Below are 17,238 nucleotides of genomic sequence, written 5' to 3'. Positions count from 1 at the left end.
ATCGTTTCGCCGTTTAAATATATGTATATTTTTACGGGGTAACCTTCACGTATTAATTGCCATATCTATTTATTCAGCAACTTCGTTGTTATTTGGTTGTTAGTAACAACGAATAAAATTCAATTTCAGAAAGTGCCGGGTGTACGTTTTCCTTTTGAAATAACCATTATTCAAGCGCTTTATAAAGTTAACTATGCTTCGAGCTTAGGAAAAATAGTGCAACCTGCTTTAATACCTGCCAACTAAATGCGGAAACAAATAAAATATTTAAATTTTTCGAGCCTCTAATTTTTAATGCGCAGACAGTTTTAATACATGCGATTTAAAACTCCGTGACCAAATTTTAAACTTAAATCGTACTTGATAATCATATTGTGACATGTATTAGAGAGCTGCAACGGAGCGGAAATTATTCCGTTTCCGCGGACTCCGTTCCGTTCCGCGGCGCTGGAACGGAATCGGAGCTAATTTATAAGGAAGTAGAGGAACGGAATGGAATCGGAGCCAAATTCCGCAGAAATCGTTGTAACGGAACGGGATCTGAGCAAATTTCCGAAAAATCTTTGTAACGGAACGAGATCGGTGCAAATTTCCGAAAAATCGTTGTAACGGAACGGGATCGGAGCAAATTTCCGAAAAAGACGTCGTATATTGAAGCATGGACACTGTTTTCATTTATCTCTTGCCTGCTGATTGGGTCTCTCACTTTTCCAGACAGTGAGATCATAATCCCCCTTCTTCACCGGCTCGTGGGAAACATAACTGCAACCTAGGAGGATGTATAGAGGGAGTCGCGGTTAAAATTTGGATAGCTCCCAAGTTTGAAACCAGCACAGCGGGTCCACGACGCGCATCACGATTACCTTGATTATGCGCATCTATTGTTGAATTGTCGATTTCCGTTTACCTAGCCTAGTTGACGCTCTGCTGTTTCCGATTTTAGGACTAGGTTAGGGCACCAATGCATTGTTGTAACTTGTTAGTGAGAGAGAATTCATAATGGTTTATCATACTGCCCAAGTAGTACAAGAAAATCCAGCCAGGCTTTTATGAATGGTGTTGTTTTTTACCCTTCTCAAATTAGAATTGTGTTTAAATTGGATACGAGCATGTGGTCGACCAGATTTAAATTTTTCAGTTTTTTATTTTCTTTAGAATACTCCATAATAACCCGTATTTTTTGTTTTGCTGTCATATTTCGCACTTATTTTTTATTTGAAACTGCCTCTCGCCCGAGTAATAACAATTCTTCCGAACCATTTTAATATTATTTAACTTTATAGTTTTAAATTTTTTAGCCTTTGCCTGTAGGGGGTGAAACGAACTTCACCAGCTGAGGGATATGACGCTATGCGCCCGACTAGATGTGCGCCAAGCACCCGCTCTCATCAGGGGGGAATGAACTGTTAGGGGGACGCTTAGTTCGATATTCGGGAGCAACAAACACAAGGAGAACGCAGCTAGCCTTTAAACACGCTAACGAAGGGTTGTGTACGAATTTCATTGGACCAGCGTCACGAGCCTTTACGCTGAACGTTTTACGGGCGGGGGGAAAGACAATTTCCGAATTTTCCAATTCCGACGGCAGCAGGCGCTAAAGCGTCTAGCCAATGAAAAACGTACACAAGAAAATCCACAACTTTTGACGGGTTGCGTTCTCCTTGTGTGGGGTGTTGTGTTTGTTGCTCCTAGGTTTCTATAAGAAAACTCTTTCTCCGCGACTCCCTCTATACATCCTCCTAGCTGCAACTGAAGCCTTTTTCTCTACGACTACGTTGCGTACATCAATGCGCAGTATCGCAAAAGGTACAAAGGCCGTTTAGCGAAAAGGGGGAATAAATTGGCGGGGTGACCCGGCTTGCGATAAAGTTTTAGTTTTACATTCAATTCATTAGAAATAACAATTGTAAAAAATTTCCTCATTTTTCAAGACTATAGACTCTTAAACGCGCCTTCCCAATCAACCGCCATTACCTTACAGTCTACGGGGAGGGTGATGAGAAAAGTGGTTTTGGGGGAAGAAATTTCTGCGGTAGAGGGCTTGCTTGTTGGTTGTCTGTACGATAATGGCGGCGGCCAGTAAACGTTTCTAAAAAGAGTGTATACTGAGGGAAAGCAAAATATAAAACGGGAGCGGAAATAAATATTAAGTAATATAGACGATTATTGAAACTGAGCGGAACACGAACGGAAATAATATCGGAGAAACAAACGGAGCGGAAACGGACGGAAAATATTGACGATAAATGAAACGTAGCGGAGACGGACCGAAATGATAGGCGACAAACAAAACGGAGCGGAAGCGGACGGAAATAATGGGATAGAAATAAACCGGAGCGGAAACGGACGGAAATAATGTGCTAGAAATAAACCGGAGCGGAAATGGACGGAAATATAGGGCTAGAAATAAACCGGAGCGGAAACGGAAGGAAATAACGGACGAGAAACAAAGCGGACCGGAAACGGACGGAAATAATAGGCGAGAAATTAAACGGACCGGAAACGGACGGAAACAACGGACGAGAAACAAAGCGAACCGGAAACGGATATATGTACCATACCGGGAAACAAAACGGAGCGGAAACAGTAGGGTATTTTCGCTACTCTGCAGCTCTCAAACATGTATTATAAATTCTATAAACAAAAATGTATTTAAATTAACCCATGAATATTCAAAATGAATAACCTATCTCAATAGATCAAGCCATAAGACTAAGTTTGAATTGGGCATAAAGGCCCATGTTTGCAGCACTAAACAGGCGCTATAAAAACATAATAGAATCTACGCTACCTGGCGAATAAAAAGAGCAAATTCACCCATCCCCTCTCACCACTACCACCTATTGCCATCCGTTAGCATGCATTGGGTAGGGCCGGATTAAGACCTTGTGGGGCCCTAAGCCCAAGCTAATTTTGGTGCCCCTTTCCGTGGTGAGCGAGTGAGGCGCTCTCGCAATTTGTAATTTACACTTGGATGGAAAATACAATTTCAATGTAGACTTTAATAAATGATATTGCTTTACATGGTATTGAAAAATGTGGTCGCCTATACTAAAATTACTCCGGAATAATTTTTTTTCTGAAAAGTAAATTTAAATTTAATTTTTTCGAAATTTCTTGGTGCCCCTTGTAGACTTGGTGCCCTAGGCCCAGGCCTAGTCGGGCTATTGGTTAATCCGGCCCTGGCATTGGGGGATCTGTGCATAAGTTTCAGTTTTTCACGACGATTCATGTAGCCAGTTTGGACCGTCATTAGCCTAACGTTAAAATCGCATTCGTTTCAACCTTATTATAATTATATAAAAGTCTGTGACGTTGAATATAAAGCTTTTGATTGGTTGTTAGATAAAGTATCGGCTTTTTCCAACCCAAGCGGCCATAAAGGACACATTGAAGATAAATTTAAGAAACCTGGATTCGTACCACGATTCGTTTCCCACTAAAGTTTTTTGAAGAAATTAAAATTGTGTTCTTAATTTGTGCAAGAGAAGAATTAATTTTCGTATTTTGAAGGAAATTAACATAGATTTAACCTCTTTTCTTGAGCTAAGACTTAAAACTATTACTGTGGATTGTATACCATTGGACCGAAATCCCATTCGTCCGAATGTACCATTCAACCGAATTCCAATCGACCGAAAACCGCGTTTTGCGCGGTTTTCATTCAATGTACCGTTAGTGATAAATATTTATATATCGTAGGTTACGTGACGATAGTATATCTAATTTGGACTAAACTATGTCTTAAATATTTATTATTTCGTACCGACGTGTATTTTTAGACCTTTTCCCCTCGAAATTTGATATTTTCCGGGTTTAATTTTGGAAAATAACCTTGATAAGACCCGACGTGAAATAGTTGCCTACCATATCTAACCTAACCCAACCTAATCTAACCTAACCTAACCTAACCTAACCCAACCCAACTCAACCTGAACTAACCTAACCTAACCTAGCCCAACCTGAACTAACCTAACCTAACCTAACCCAACCCAACCTAACCTAACCTAGCCTAACCTAACCCAACCCAACCCAACATGAACTAACCTAACCTAACCTAACCCAACCTGAACTAACCTACCCGAAGTGAAAACCAACCAGATTTAAATTTCCCATTAAACTGAATCCCGCCATGTTGGGCTATAAACGAAAATACTTTTCGGTTCAATGGGATTCGGTCAAACGGGATTCGGTCCAATAGTGTGCCACGAGGGAAAACCATTTGCTTTCTTACATTAAATGAATAATGTCAGAAGTAAGTGAACCGAGGTTATCGAAATAGCGTTCAAAATCGGAGGGCATTTTCCTTATGAAAATGATGAGAAAATCGAGTCAAATAAAAGCTAATTTCCATCCATGTCTTTTGACGTGATAAATTGCACTTGGGAATTGTTGGTATAGCTATTTATATGTATAAAAAATGGTTTCATAAAAACCAAAACCTTTTTTTAAATTAGAGGTAAAAATGTAACTTCATAATTAAAACGCCTCCAACATGGGGAGTATAGCAGTCTGATAACTTTGGTTCAATTACTTCTGATAATGTGTAAATGCACTTTAATTTCGTGTATTTTAAAAGTAACTAGTAATAACCGTATTTCAATATCATTAAGTCTCAGCTTTAATATTTTCAAATAACACAGTATAGTTAAATAAAAAAAATAATTTTGAAATTGAATATTGTTACTTGGATTGAACCGATGGGAAAGTGATTTCACTTATATAATAATAAAATATTCGGTCATTTAGTTGAAAATTTACATTTTTCAAATAAATTTTTATTTTATTTATGTATTTAACCTTTGATGATCATTTGATAAAACTGATGCTTTATTGACAGATTAAATAATGTTTGAATAGAGAAAGCTGAAGAGCTGAAGATAGCCTTCAACACAAACACGAATAAGCCCATTTAACACTTACGTAATCAGGTGTAGAGTACGCAGGTACTCACAGGCACTACGAAAATCTTCGAATAATGATGATAAAGCATGGAAATGGTTAAGGTAATCAGTAATCAGGGTACAAATGTTTTTCTAGTGACTACCATTTCGTCATGAATCTACGTTATCACTAATCTTGCGCGTACTCATTACAAAAATTTGTATAACATCGTTTATTTAAAGATGATGGAAACAATTTAAACATATTGAAAGGACTTTAAAAAAGTAAACACCCTTAATACAAGTTTCGGTAAATATTTAATTCTTATAAAGCATCAATATTTTTTTATTTATGCTTTGAAATAATAACTTTGTTTGAGACTATCCGCTGGCATCATGCTAAAGTGTTGTTCCCAATCCACCTTACGCTCAAAGAGTAAACCTTCCCCTTAAAAAAATTGAAGAAAGTGCCTATGGAAATCGAAGCTAGAGGTTGGCGTTCGAATATTCATTATCCATTGATAAAACTCACAAAATTTCTTTAAACAATATTTTGTTTAATTAAAGTATACGTAAGGGATAAATGAATAAATTTTGAATACATAACTGATTTATTCAATAAAATAACTGATTTATTCAATAAAATAACTGATTTATTCAATAAAATAACAGATTTATTCAATAAAATAACAGATTTATTCAATAAAATAACTGATTTATTCAATAAAATAACTGATTTATTCAATAAAATAACAGATTTATTCAATAAAATAACAGATTTATTCAATAAAATAACTGATTTATTCAATAAAATAACTGATTTATTCACTACAATAACTGATTTATTCAATAAAATAACTGATTTATTCACTACAATAACTGATTTATTCAATAAAATAACTGATTTATTCAATAAAATAATTTATTTTTCAAATAATCGCTAAATTTCGTGGATAATTGTTTTATCCACAAGAAATATGGATAAATAAAATGGATACATTATCTACACGCATAATTGTTTTTTTAAATAATCTCCCAATTTGTCGATAATTAATAGAAAAATGTCGAGCTCTAAGCAAAAACGTTTAAAAAAAGGGTAAAGTTGTCACTCTACAGGTAATTTAAAAATCTGGAAAAATAAAATACATTTTAGGTTTTAAGATTTTTAAATTACTCTTCCCCTATCGCGATTTTAGGGTAACAAGTTGTATTTAAGAAAAAGACAGAAGAAAATTTTTAAACCAGTCGTAATCAAATTAAGATTTTGAAAGCCATCAGATTAGGATGTGGTAGTATAAACACGGGTAAATTTTCTTGTTTCCACTTAGGTAAATTCAATTGAAAAAATACGAGTATTAATTTAACCATTTAGTTAATTTTTGTATTAGTTTTTTTCTCTGCTGCTACCCTCAAGAAACTACTGGATCTTTGTTAACAAAATTATATCCAAAACTGATCAAAATGTATTTTATTGGTTTCAAATAAAAATGTATTTTATTGGTTTCAAATCAAAATGTATTTTATTGGTTTCAAAATGTATTTTCATTGATCCGATTATAATTCAAAATGTAATATATTTGATCCTGTTACAATAAAAAATGTATTGTATTTGATCCAATTACAATCCATATTGTATTTCATTTGATCCAATTACCACCCCAAGTGTATTATATTTGATCCAATTACAACCCATATTGTATTATATTTGATCCAATTACAATCCAAAATGTATTATATTTGATCCAATTAAAACATTTGAAATTTGGATTTATTTAAATTTGATCAAGATTATTTGTGTTGTGATTCTAATTTGATCTAATGTTGGACATTGGAACAATATTTCAAGTATCTGATATTCTCTCCAAATACAGAAATTTAATGCTTAAACGGAAGCTATTTTCGACAGAAATCTATCGTAACGCCCTCTTTCAAAGGCGGTTGAAATTCAATGAGCTTATAAGGCGGTAAAGCATTAGCAGACAATACATAATTATTAGCACTTATGTAGCATAATCTAGACTAGTTTAGAATCAGTGTGCTCTTTGGGGTGGCGTAGTGGTTAGCATTTTCGCCTCCCAGCAAGAGGACCTGGGTTCGATACCAGCTTGTGGCATTGGTTAAAAATCAGCTCTTTCTGCGTTGAATTTACCAGTTCTCTCTCTACTTGTTAAAGTGGTTTTCCCCCGAGTTCTTCAGTTTCCCCTTTCCATAAAAACTACTTGAGGTTAACGGAAATAATTAGTGTAAGGAGCTGTTGGCTCGCGTGGCATGAAGGGCTTGCCACCACCTTCCTACGCGTTGTAACCCGGCCAACTGAATTAATGGCTTTAAAAGTCGCTTGATGGCTTAGGCCTAAGGTCGTGCCTTGGGTTGATTATTTTTATTTAATAATTTACTAATATTGTACTGCTGTCTGAATTCTCATTTTTGCCTCTAAGAAGGTCTTTTAGTCCCTTATGAAAACTTTCTGTTTTTCTATAGAACATTATAAAGTGCTTTAAGGGGTTGTAAAGTTTTCTAAGTCTAGTGAAAAATTCTAGAGAATTTCTATAGAATTTTTAAAGACACTTCTTACTACACGTTTAGTAAAATATTTCTATAGATAACTTGAGAAAAATCTTTAGAAAATATTTTTAGGGCGTTAATTTTTTCTTTTGGTAGAAAAAAATAAGGTATTTCATAATTCACCTGAATTACGATTTTGTGTTATTTTTAATTTATTTCTAAATTTAGTTAGTCTATTATCTTTGAAATTTTTAATACATGTGTATGCCTTATGACCTTAAGTCTAGTTGCTGTTCGCCAATCGATACGTTTTTCGGTCATATTTGCTGCACACAATTGCGAATATTTGATAGAAATTGTCTAAAAATGCGAATTGATTGCATTGTTTTACAAGTTAGGTAAACAAAAAACGGTGAAAGATTTCTGAACGTTGCGCAGCTTTTCTCGTTAATTTCCTTCTAGAACACAATTTATGTCGCAAAGAAAGAGTTTATTTTCGAGTTTGACTTCCAAACACTTATTAACACGTTAATTTAAATTAAATATGACGTCCTTGGTCGTTTCTTCATATTCCAGAATATATGTACACTAATATTTCTAAAGATATTCTTTCGAAAAATGTAAGGGTATTTCTAGAGAAAATCTTTATAAAATTCTATAGGAAAACCCAATATTTTTCTTAAGAAAAAGGGGCCAATATTCCGAAATATTATTTAGGATAATCTAAAGGAATTCTTTAAAAATTTACATTTAAATTTCCTTTAGAAAACCCCAGAAAATTTTCATAAGGGGTTGACCATAAATCATTCAAAATCAAAGAGTTAATTATCAAATAATAATCAGCTTCGTTAATACCCAAGGCACCACCTTAGGCCTAAGTCATCGAGCAACTTTTATAGGCTTTAGTTCAGGTGGCCGGGTTAAGAAAACTTTCTAGGCCTAAACGTCTGAAGAGTCTTTTTCAATCGGAATAAAATCTCGCGATTCAATGCAAAATTTCTTCTACCAACTTTACGGACCCAATCATTTTTTCGAAAGATAAGGTTGTCATAACAGATCGACAATTGTTGTGCCTTCAGTGCGCGTAAGTGAAGTTTCCAATTTTCGTTACTTGAAATTCAGTGGACACGCGATCGAAAGGATCAGTGAAACGAAACTAAGAAGTACGCGAGGAATATAACTATTGGGTTTATGATCTAATTTTCTAAGCGTAAAACGTGCTTCCAAATTGGACTTCATTGGATTAAATCGCAGAGCTGAGTTCGAAACAAAAATAAAAAACTTTCAGCACTTTCAGTTTTTCCGTCACGATACCAAACGGATTGTCATCCGTTGCATCAGCTTGTCTTGCCGATGCCCATATGAAAATGTTGCATCACTATAAAATCTCACTCGAAATTAAACAGTAGAGTCATTAGCTACTAAGCTTAATATCGACTAGCACTCGCAATTATGTATTTTACTTTTCATGCGGAAAAAGGTCCCAAAGTTGAGTGATTCGCCTTTATCCATGCACGCTAGTGGAAACTAATCATTGGGCCTAAATAAACATTTCTCTGTCGACACTCGCCGTCGTGGCATTTTTGGCCTATTAAAAACCAGCGATGCTCATTGTAATTGCTTTCATAAGAAAGCGCTTTGTAGACCGTCTGGAGTTAGTAAGCTTAGCCAAAGACTACAGTTGATGAGCGCTTAAGAGAGAAGATAAACCAATAATCCCGAAAACGTGTAGGCTCAACGTCTAGGATTGTAGATTGTTCACAATAGAGCAACATCTACACTGTAAGGTAACGTGGACTTAACCTTTCTATTGATCCACAAACACCATTCGCAAATTGTTACACTAACGTAAGAGTCTGTTACCAAATGAAAAGACAACAAACGTTTCCGAGTATTCCTGTTGTACCAATATAAAATGCCTTCAAGGCTTAAATTATAGTAGAGATTAGTTTACTTGTAAATAATTAATGTACTAAAATATTTAAACGTTTAATGAATAAGTTAACAGAATTGAATTATTTGTAAGAATTGGAAACCGAAGATCTGTTTATTAGAGGCGTTCGGGCTAAATATCAAATGCCGCTGGGTCAATTCGGGCTCAAAATATTACATCAACATTTTTCAGAAGAAGTGATAGGATATCTCGCAAACTGTTTGGAGATAATTTTATTAAAAGAATTCAACTGCGTGTGTTTCTATTCCTGTTTGTCTGTCAAATATCATATCACTGAACAGAAATCGAAACTGTGACCTTTGGCTTAGCAATCCTACGCCTCTTTCTTTGGATTATCTCTCATTTTTTACAATGGTTTGGTTTTCTGGGTACCAATGTTGCAATAAATAAAATAAATGGCGCTTAGGATAAATACATTTTCTTAGGTGTTTTGAAGAAGCCTTTAATTTCATTAAATAAAGTAATTTGAACCAAAATTAAAAAGGGGTCAAAGGCAACTTTTGAAAGAATTGTTCAAAACTTATTTTGAAGAGAGAATCAATACAACCATGAATTTTTACTATCAAAGAAATGCATTTTATTTATTTACTCTGTCAGTAGTGTCAAGCGTAATATAATGACTCATTTATAATGGTTTACATTTCCATCAACACAGCAGACCAAGCGGAGACAATATGGCCTTTAAGTGCCATAGCAACTATACTCAAGATTGAAAAATGGTACGTCTAGACACTTTATAGTGAGAGTAATCTACATTTTAAGTGTAAACGTTTCGTTAGACATAAAAGTATTACAAATGGAGCAGAAATCTAAAGTTAATTTAACGCTTAAACGCTCTACTTCGATCGAAACACGTAGGCTTTTAACGCGGGTCAACATTAAATCGGTCGACTGGAAGAAAAACCTATTGGAAGAAGTTTAATAATGTCTCCTACGACGTCAACGACTTCAAAGCACACAGACTCTTAGCCCTCCATATGTTACTTAAGTTCTCTACGAAGTCAATAACCGTAAGCCACAAGCAGCGGTAATCGCCTATCTCAAAGATAAAAATGTGTTCAAAGATTGTAAATATAACAAGTTGGCAAGCCAAAATATACCTCTCCTCGGAAGAATTGTCCCTAGTGGTATTAATTTCTCGAGATAACCCTTAAAGATATATCTCCGCAATTTAGAGTTATTTGTTAAAAATATTAACCCATTTCTATCCCGCCCGGTATAAAATTTTTATTATAATTAAAATAATTGAGACGAAACGACCAATTTTAATTTATTCAGAATATCATAAGTTAAGTAGTTACAACAGTAAGTTAGACGTACTATAACAATGCACAATTGAATTAAACCCTTTTACAGAACAAGTTTATCAGTTAAATATAATACGAAGCAAATTTTAATGAAAGAAATATCTACAGAGGCTTTTTGGAATTACTCGCTTACGAAATACTTGCCGCATCTTTAACGCTCATTTTATTTCAACACTCGCCCTTGATGAAGATACCGTAGATATCTGGTAGTGGACGACTCGTTCACTTCCTGTTGACGTTGTGACGCATACCACATGAAAAAGACCAATGACGTCCAATTTCCAATATCATATAATGACTCGCACACCCAAGAAATCATTGACTGCGTTAGAAATCGTAGATATCCAAATATCCACACCAAATGTATTTACAAGAAGCAAAAACCTTACCATCAACAAAGCACAGAGAGCCACTTGACTAACCGCCAGCTTTTAAAGCAATTAACGTTAAATTATCTCCTTTGAATTAACAGAACTATATATAGGTCGTTAAGAAAGTGGACCACCCACAGGGTCTACCCTTTAACCCTCTAATCTCGGCTGACTGCGCTAAAACAAGATTTAACCTTTAAAAAATACCAGATTAGGACTTCATAAATTCATTAATAAAAAAAGACTTTATTACCTATTATGCTTACGATGCCTGTCTTAATTTCAGTGAATCTAAGCAGCTATCGGTGGTTCTGTGGTAGAGCGCTCGACTGCCAAGCCGAATGGTCTGGGTTCGAAACCTGGGTGGCGCATTTGTTTTTAATCAATAGAGAAACGCTAAATTAGAATTTCTTCGATGCAATAATTTCAATTTCAATTCTATTTCAATTAAACCAAAATTTCGTACTCTATTAAATACGCTTCCGATAAAGCTGAAGGTCTAATTTTCAATAAGGCGTAACAAGTGTCGGTGGTTCTGTGGTAGAACGTCCGCCTGTCAATCAGGAGGTCTCGGGTTCAAATCCCGCCCGATGCGATCGCAAATTGATACTAAGACGAATACCGTGTACAACTGGTGGAAACCCTGCCATTGGACGTTGAGAGGTAGCATTACACTCAGCACTCGGTCCGTCCCAAAGTCATTAAGAAGAAGTTGGAGAGAAAACGCCCATATAAACACAACAGACTCAACATGCACAACCATCAGAACACAAACACAACAAATTCAACACTCACAACCTACGCATAAACATTACAAAAACGTAAAACACCAAACCGTCACGACGGTGAGCGAAAAAACACCATACAAACCAAACCGCAAATGCTTCCGTTAACGCTCACCGTCACACGGTGGTTTTGCCAACCCTTTGAGAAACTGCGTACGCAGTGATTACACTTTGCACCGAAAATGCGAACGCGTTCGCAGTCCTGACAGACAGACACACCCACAGACCCACCCACAGACCCACCCACAGACCCACCCACAGACCCACACACAGACCCACACACAGACCCACCCACAGACCCACCCACAGACAGACACGGTCGTTGTATAACCCCTCCTAGGGGACTTTGTCCCCTCGGAGAGGTAAAAATAGAGAATCGTATCAAATCGGACACGGTAGTGTTAAATTTGATAAACAATACAAGCTGGAACCTAATTTTCAGATCATGAACTAGAAGTACTCTACAGCAACATAATCTAAATTTATTTTTATTCATTTATGTATTTATTTATTTATTTATAATAATTAATTGATGTTGACCTTACAGATATACTTATAATTATACAATTCATCACCCCAACCACATTAGAAAAAATCTTGTGCGTGGTGGGGAACAATAATATTTTCAAATCAAGGCTTTGAAGGTGAGAAGCAATCGCAGTACATTATTTTTAGAGTAAAAAAAGAAAAAGTTAGGTATTTCCCAATATATTAGATAATAATTAAAACAATTATTGAATCTTTCGTAACCATAATTATTAATCCATTGACAGATTTTGTTTTTAAATAGTTTTATGTCAGTACAGTTTTTAATTTCAATATTCAATAAATTGTATAGTTTTGGCCCTAGATAGGTAACGTGTTTCTGGCCAACTGATTTGAAGATTTTCTCAATGGGCAAATTTCTCTCCATAATAGCACAGCTATTATAATTAGTTTGAAAAGTCAATAAATCATATTATTTTAGCATACAATAGAATAAACTGAGGAATCTTTATTTAAGTTAATACCCTGTTCGTAACTATTCTCTTTAAACAAATTCTAATAATATTTCTCTGGATAACTCCTAAGGGTTCCAGAGTAGTCCATCGGATCATACCATAAGATATTATTGATTGAACTAAAGCAAAATAAGACTATTTTTAACCAATACAATGGTAAAAAATTCCTCAGTTCATAAAACTTATATTGAGATAAACGAAATTTTTCAAAACTTTATTAATATGCAAGAACATTCAAATTCAATTTTGAATCAATCGTTATCCCCAAATACTTAATACTTTCCACTCTCTCAATTTCAGTGCAATCAATGTTACAATGGTCATTTAAAAAGTGGTTATGGATAATTATAGATAAGTTATTAAAATTATGTATTTATAATAATTTTAGTAATTTGGTTGAATTGAAATATATTGTATCAGAAGTGTGAAGTATATCAAATATCCTTTAGAGATAGTGTAAAAGTTATTTTCTTGAATCGTGTAATTTGGTCGATTTACATTATATTTATCAAATCAACGGAAACTTATCGTTTAGTGACATTTTAAATAATAAAAGCTACACGTTGAAAAGTTTTTTAAAGTTTTGGAAAAAGAGGCAAAATTGAAGAGATTTTAGCTTTGAAAATTTTTGTTTTATTTAAAAAGGTAATTAGCACAAAATATGATAAAGTTACAAAATTTATATTACTACTTCATACAAAACCACAATTAATTCAAATACGTGGTGAAAATCATCCAATTGCCGAAAGTTTAATTTTTTCTCGTATTGCGAAAGTTGGGGCTTCGTTAAGAATTGAATTCATTTGCAACTGAAAAACGTTGGAGAGGACAACTAAATTTATGGCCCTCCGACGAAAGAATTTGTAAGGGTTCCTAAACTCCAAATAGTTGGGGTAAATTCAAGCGTATAAACAGGTTGTTACGGATAAGAGTAACGAAACTTTCTATATGCATTCTATGCAGGGGCGGCTCAAGGGCCGGGCAACCCGGGCAACTGCCCAGGGCGCTGGTTTGAGAGGGGCGCCGAAATTGAGTTGTGCGCCTTTTTGGTTTACCAAGAATTGGATTTGTTTATAAAAATTTTAATGAAAGCATAACATAATTTGAAAAATGTTAAGCGAATTAGAAATACAAATCCTTTTCCCAACCAAAATGTCCAACATCTTCGATGAACGTTTTTTTGCGACTATATATTTTACAACATCAAATAAACCATAAAATTACGGTGCATATGGTTCTGACGGATGAAGCATTATCCTGGTATTTTCATTATAAACCAGGGTATAGAATATTAAGAAGAAAAAGTAGTTGGGCGATACTACAAGAATAGAAGTGTGTCAGAATTTTTAGCCCGGTGTACTAGCAACAGGGGCAGTGGCGTAGCCAGGGGGGCCCGGGGGCACAGGGGGCACATGCCCCCCCCCGAAACGTATGGTCGTACATACAAATATTTTTATTTTTTTACTTTTTTTCAATGGTGTGCCCCCCCTCCCGAAACAAAATCCTGGCTACGCCACTGAACAGGGGCCATACCACCGGGGGCCTATCATCATAGTGCCCTACGCCAGCGTCCCCAAGCCCGGACAGGTGACAAATCCAGCATGGGTAGTAGTACCCTACTACTGATGGTCGCACCATTGACGCAAACCACTCAACCCAGCAAAAGGTGCAGCAATGGGTGGACCAATTCTCACTTCGCACACAGCGGTGGGATTAAGAGTGGATGCTATAGCAACTCCAGCCGACACCCTACCTACGTAGGTAAAGAGTCATACCCTTTGGAGAGAGCTCCTAAAGTGGAACGATGGGGACACAGCGGTCCACATAGCCCGGCATAGCTGGCACCGTAGATCCCGGTGTGCTCCAAAAAGACGGGAAACAGGACCCCTGTGCCCTCATACGGAGGCCCGCCACCCCACAGCAGGCTACCGAATCCGCAGACGTGGCCAGTTTGCACGGACCCTCTCCGTTAGCCTGAGACGAAGCTCAGTTTCCAGCCCAAACCTGACCGAAGTCGGAGATGGAGGACAGGCTGGGGCGAAAAACCAACATTGTGCGTCCAGGAAACGGCTTGGTGCGGAAAAGTGGCCCAGTCCAATCCGAAACTCAGCGCATTTTGAAATTTTGAAATCGGATAATATCTTCAGTCTGTTCTTTGAGGGTGAAATCTCGAAATTTCACTAAAAAACACTAAAAATTAAGGTTTTGCAAATATGGGCTTAAAATCGATACCGATACTTTCCAAGGGTGACTTTACGATGAAAAGTCATCAGAGGGTACTTAGAGGTCCGTACCGAGTCGCCAAAGTCACCCCATGCCAATCCTCATGGAGGAGGAAATGGCTCAAAATTGCGTATTTTCGAGTAAAACGCTTAAATACTTGTGCAGCTCCTAGCTCACTGAGTTCCACTACTTCGAGTGACCCAGAGCCCACCCAACCAACCAACCATATGTAGAACGTGCTTATTTAAGTGTCAGATTCATTAATTTCACCCACAAAGTCTTTCTTAGTGTCAAATAATTTGACAGTCTTTCCAGAAAGAAGTGTGGCGCGTATCTGTCGGTCCCGAGCGTCGGGACCGATGCCTTGTCTGGACACCTCTGTTACCAGTCTAACAGTTCTTTCCACCGCTACTGTGTGACAAGGGAAAGATGTTAAGTCCCAGTCTGGTACCAAGCCATCGGCCATAGATAGCTTAGCGGTAAGTTCATCCTCTGTTATAGGAATTAAAAATGGAGGTACGGTAAGTGAAACATCTGTCTGTTCCCAATCAATCATTTCTGTGTAATCATTAGCTCCAAAATTAATTTTTGGCACAATATTGTATCTAACAGTTGTCTGTTGCTTATGTTTTGCTTCCAGGATTTTGGTGAGTGCGTCTTGGCGAACGGTAAGCCTAGGGTCGGTTACCATTCCAAGAAGTATATTTTCTGGCATGGCAGAGAAGCCGTTTCTCTGAATGGAAGTGTTTACCACATTTCGGTACTTCAGAGGAAGAAACCTTGAAAATTTGATTGCTTGGAAGAGGTGCCGACTCACATCAGCGATAGACTTATCCCCTCTGATGTGGAACCACTGAGGTACGTATACTGTGAGTAAGTATTCAACTAATACTTTCAGTTTTTTTTGTGGGTCTTTTTGTTGATATGTATAATCTCAGAATTCTATTTGCAGTTGTTGGCCAGCAAGCCATGTTGATGGGGCCTATCTTCCAGGAGGCCAGCTCAGGAGAGCACGCTCCGGACCGTATGGCATCTGATATCTCATAAAGATACCTTTGATCTGAGCTGAGATCAGTGGGCTCAATCTCAGGTAAGTCACTTGCAACTTGTTTAAACTTTACAACCTCCAGGGTCTCCCAAGTTGAAAGTTGTCCCCCTATTGGCCCTGAGTACTTGTTCGGACCAGAGGTAGGTCCGTCAATAAATACGAAAAGACTTCTGAACGGTAGCTCATTGAAATGTAATAGACAGACAACCCATTGCAAGGGACGATCAAGTCGTTCCTCTAGTAGACGAATAATTCCTTCCTTCCAGCCCGTATTCGTATTTGTACCATCACAGCCCACGACTACCACTGCATCGAAGCCTCCGTTCAGTTCTGTTGTTACGTAATTATAAATAGAATCACACTCATCTTGGGCATGGCTCGATGGTGTGACGACATGGCCTACGTATTTAGAACCTGGTTCGGACACCAAAGATATGTGTTCCTCCTTAATAAATCCGGAGGCTGTCATTGTTTCGTCTTTTCGACTATCAAAGTATAAGCCACGAATAGAATCCTCATAGCGTGATTCCTCCTTCAACTTGAAGCCTGTTTTAATTTTCTCGCGCCTTATCTTACTTTTATCTATGACTAGACACTCAGGTACTTTTTGAGAAATATCCGGGGAGATCATACCTGCTCGATTGGCAGCGAGGAGTACAGACGAGCTTAAATGTGCCGCAGCCCGTTGACTTATACCATATCTTTAAGCAACTACTGCTGCTTCAGATAAGTCAAGTCTGGCTTGCGATGATTTTCTCTGCACTAGTCTGCGTGGTATGTCGTGAAAATCGTCATCATTGGTAGAAGCATCAACCTTTACCTTAATTTCAGGAGGAGGATTATCACCTTCACCTTCCTCAAAGAAGGAATCTAAATCTATATCCATATCAATCGTAGAGGAAGATCTGGAGGCCGATGCAGTAGGAACGCTTTCCCCACCCTCTCCCCGTTCAAGTCTGCCTCTTTTTGCATTACGTTCTGCTCTCTTATGTACTTTTTTTGTTTCAGAGACATCTACGCTGGCGATTCCCATGAGTCTTTTACCTCTTTGGTCAAGATAGAAGGCATGCTCTATGGCTGGAACCTTCTTTTCCTTGGGACAGGAGCACCTAGACAAGTCAACGCACTTACAAGCGGCTATGTTAAATAATTCAGAGAAGT

This window comes from Leiobunum rupestre, chromosome 2 (genome assembly GCF_980474605.1).
Source record: "Leiobunum rupestre chromosome 2, qqLeiRupe1.1.hap1, whole genome shotgun sequence".
Lineage (NCBI taxonomy): Eukaryota > Metazoa > Arthropoda > Arachnida > Opiliones > Sclerosomatidae > Leiobunum > Leiobunum rupestre.
Note: the sequence above shows the minus strand (reverse complement) of the source record.